Source organism: Adiantum capillus-veneris, unplaced genomic scaffold (assembly GCF_014529385.1).
Source record: "Adiantum capillus-veneris isolate H3 unplaced genomic scaffold, ASM1452938v2 Hic_scaffold_265, whole genome shotgun sequence".
Taxonomy (NCBI): domain Eukaryota; kingdom Viridiplantae; phylum Streptophyta; class Polypodiopsida; order Polypodiales; family Pteridaceae; genus Adiantum; species Adiantum capillus-veneris.
Window position 1 is genome coordinate 173,860 of NW_028221396.1, and position 4,489 is coordinate 178,348.

Here is a 4,489-nt window from a genome sequence, read left to right on the forward strand (position 1 = left end):
ATTCAGGGGTAGCACTAAGTCGCTAGGGTACCTTGGTGCTCCATGGCATAAACTCCATGCTTGGTTCGGTGCGATGAGGACTCCTCCCCTAATGCAAATGCTTTCGCAACTCTGATGTTTATTGAAAATTGTATAAATGTGTAAATTGTTATACTTGTGCTAGACCCCTGGGGATGGGTATCTCTCACCTGGTATTAGAGCTAATGCTTAAGGTTATAGGGATATCTAAAGCCTGATACTAGTCAGGTTAGTTATGCATCATACACGCATCATGCATGCTGTTTGAGAAAAGGATATTGTATTCATGATGCATCTATAAGTGACATTGGTCGATGGTACTTGTTTGACTTGTCTTCTTGAGTGGAAGTGTTTGGTTTGAGTTATGGTAAAGTGATTGAAGTGTTCAACAAGTGTATCAAGAATTTTATTTGAATATTTGTTTTAGTAATGACCTTTGCGGGTGACTTCTAACGTCTCGTATAACTAAATCCGTCTTTCAATGGGGTGTAAATGACTACCCATTCCTTAGAAAATTATGGTTAAAAATTTCCCTCCCGCCACACCTTTTTGACTCATAATGCGAGAAGATTAATATATTATATTGTTGATAAGATTTTAAATTTGACATGATGCAGAAATAGATCATGCCTCTAGAGGAAATGGAGTTCCTGCTAATGCCAATGTCCCTATTGCACCTCAACCGACTATCATTGATTGTGACATTGATGCTATGCTTCAAAGTCACAACCAGGAAACTTTAGCGGAGAAGGCAAAGATGTAGGCAAGGTTCTTGAGGACTGGATTGAGCGCATGGATGATTACTTTGATTTAGCTCATTCATCCACAGAGAACAAGGCTATCATTGCTAAGTTTAAACTTGAAAAGACGGCCAAGCGTGTGTGGAGAGACCATTGTACTGAGAATAATGTCAACCCTAATGCAACAACTAGGGATTATCTCAAGACTTAATTAAAGAAGAATTATTAGAACAAAGTTTTTTTCATTCAAATCGTATGAATGAGTTTCTTGAATGTACTCAAGGAACGAGAGACTTGGAATCATACTATCAACATTTCTTGACCCTTGTCAAGTATGCTCCAAAAGGGATGACTCAAGAGGTCAAGCTAGCTTGATTCCTATCAGGGTTACATAATCCTTTGAAGACTAGACTTCAGAGCTTACGCCTTACAAATTTTGTAGATGTTATTGATGCGGGTAGACCGATTGAGCTAAAAATATCAAATGGTAACCAGAAGACGAGTCTAGATCTTCATATCCGCAGACTCGAGAAGCCATATTACATAGGAGGGGAATAAGAGATCACCTTTGCTTCAATTGTTTTGAGCCTGACCATGTGTCTCAGAATTGTCCGTTTAATGATCCAGAGAATTATGAACTTGCAATACAAAATGATGCTAGAAGTACGGACACTAACAAGAACTTTAGAGATCCACAATTTGAACCTAATACAAACCAGAGACCACCACAAAACTAAGGGAATTTCAGACCTGGAAATCCATCACAAGAAATGAACAATTCAATAGACCAGCTCGTTCAGGAGGAAATCAACATCCTCAAGGAGGAACCCAAGCCAATAGAACTCAGAATGCTTTAGGTGGAGGAAATCCATCAAATGTTCGTGTCCATGCAGCTACTACAAACGAAGGAGAAAGTGAAGAACTTTCGGCGCCATTTGGACTTGCAAATGCTCCAACATTATGACAACCGAAATCTCTCCAAGATAGGATCATATTTGAGAAATAGGATAGTCAATTTAGCATATATCTATAGAAGGTTTTGGACTTACTCATTTATTATCCATATCGAGGTGAGAACACCTCGAATTTTTCAAGTGTGGGAGGATGTAAGATCCCCAATTTTTGGGTCTCTTCTAAAAATAAGAAAAATAACTTTCAATATCTATTTTGTCAAATTTTGATTGACAGCATTGGAAAGTCATAATTATGTCGGTATGTTAAGGTGTGGCGTAGTTTGGCTACGGTTTTTATTAGTTTGTTAGATACAGTTCGGACGGTCAAATTTAATGTAAAAAATGAATGGTAAGTGGGAGAGTTGACCACCAAAAAGCAAAGGCTTGCTTTTAGGAAAGAAAGAGTCTTTTTTAAAAAAGAGAGGAGGAGCTTAGTTTGGAACTCTTTTCTTGGAAGCCAAGCTTCTTCTTAGAGTCTCTAAATCGCGCGTCGAAATCCGTGTCCGCAAAAAAAAGTAAAAATAAAAAAATAAAATGAAAAGCTATGAACGTGCTCGAACTTGTCTCTCCTTGCTCACTCTATTCTTAGCTAGTGCTTTTAGCCTTGAGAGCCTATATAAAGACCTCTCTTCTTTCACTTTGAAAAAGATAGATACACTCTCGGGCGCGGAAGCTCTCTTGTCTTGACGTCAAAATTACTTATCTATTATACGGAGTGGTGCAAGATCTTCATCACCATGTCCATAAACTCTTCTCTCTCGTGAAGAAGAAGAAGAACAAGGATACTCTCTCTCTATTTGCTTATTATCTTCTCTCTCGTTTCACGGTGTATGCGCTCTCTGGAAGTTTTCGTGGTGGATACCTCTACGTATCTCTCATCACTGCTCTCTTGCGACAAAGGAAGAAGCCTTTAGACAACCCATAATCGATTCTAAAGCACGGTGAGAAACCATAACTCCATAGTCACCATCTCTCTCTCTCTCTCTCTCTATGTCATTTTTCTGCGTAGTCACCCTCTCGGTGATTGTTTTTTTGTATACGAGTGCATGAATGGATTAACCAAGGACATACGAGGTTGCCTCATGAATGTTTCATCATGTTTTACACGTTGATTTATACACATGATGTGTTATGGTCACGCACGTGCATAAAGAAGCGCTTTTCGTTTCACGTCATAGAAGCGGCAGAAATACTGTTTTGGTCATAAATCACAAACCGTTATGAATTAGCCCGAACCCTTTGTACCATAGATAACACATCATTTATATCATTTTCTCTCTAATGTGTCATGTGAAAAACACGCACGAGTTAAGAGATATGGTAAAAAAACAGATTACTGTCCACTACACAACTAATTTTTTTGACTCCAGGCTCCTTGGAGACTACTATATAGATTCATTGGATGGGAAAACCCGCTTGACCGATTGAAAAGCTTGATAAAACTTGATGATAAATGAATTTAGGTCTCCGTTATCACTTCGGGAATGCGAGTTATTAATCACTCTATTATCAATTTTACCTACATGCGTAGGAGTGCTATCAAAGGGGGATACCATATGACGTCATGAGTTAACCGAGCCTTTTTGATACGTTTTATGGTTTGTTTTGGTGAGTTGATTTAAATTATTAGATGGCCCTAAACTTACATAGGGTACAATGAGACTAAATCAAGAGATGGGAGGAGGGCAAAGCCACACAGGTGGACGGTAGTGCCATCTGAGCTCACCTTGGACCATGGTGAAAAAAGGCCCAGGACGCTAGAGTCAAAGGAAAGCCTCTCTGCGCTTCCGCATGCGGTCGGAGCTGTTTTGGAACCTCTCAAACTGTCCTCTGAGAGTCCCGAACAGTCTCTACTGGTGGTACAGAATTCCAAACCGCATAAGCAAATATGAATAAACTGAGTTTCTTTTGGGTTACTGTTTGTTGTGTGAATATCATATGGTCAAAGTGATGTGATGGAGTGATAGTCCATATCATGGAGCTGAACTTGATGCATTGGTTTGAGGTCAAATACTTTCATTTGCATGTTTTGCATGCTCTTGAAAATGTCAGAAAGTTGTTTTTGCATATGTGTGAAGTTATGGTTTATGGTTGACCTAGAGGTCCGAGTTGTTTTGCATCATGTTTATGGTGTTGGAATGTAATCATATGATGTATGGGACTCATGGATGATGTAGATGCCTCATATGCATGGTTATGATTGCTTTCCATCTTTCTAGGTTAAAACTAGCTCTATGTGCTAGAGTGCAGATGTGATGCATCAACTTTGCATGGTTGGATGTTGTCAAAATTGGATTTTTATATCATGATTAGTCTCTGGTCGGACTCTTTTTATCCATGAAAGAATCGCATCTTAGGGGTCACATGTGTGTAGACTCCGATTGATTGTTGCAGGGGATATGTCAAACTCCAAGTGTGGGAGTTGGTTCAATGTGATTATGATTTATGGTTAAGGGATGAGATTCCCTCATGGATTATGGTTGATATTTTATGGTGGAAGCCGTGTGGCTTATGTTTCTTGTTTCAGGATTGAGTTATGCTGTCGAAATTTTAGCAGCCATGTTATGTTCTAAAGTGGTTATGTAGGATTGGTCGTGCTTCACCCAAGTAGGGTGGAGAGCTCACCGTGTGTTGTGATTGGATTATGGTTTATGGTTTATGGGTTTTGGATTGGATCATGAAGTGATCAAGATGGTTTATGGTAGACGTGTAAGGGTAGAGACCCTGTACAGTCTAACTGTTTGGAAAAGGAATTGTTTGTGCATCTGGGAAGTGCTA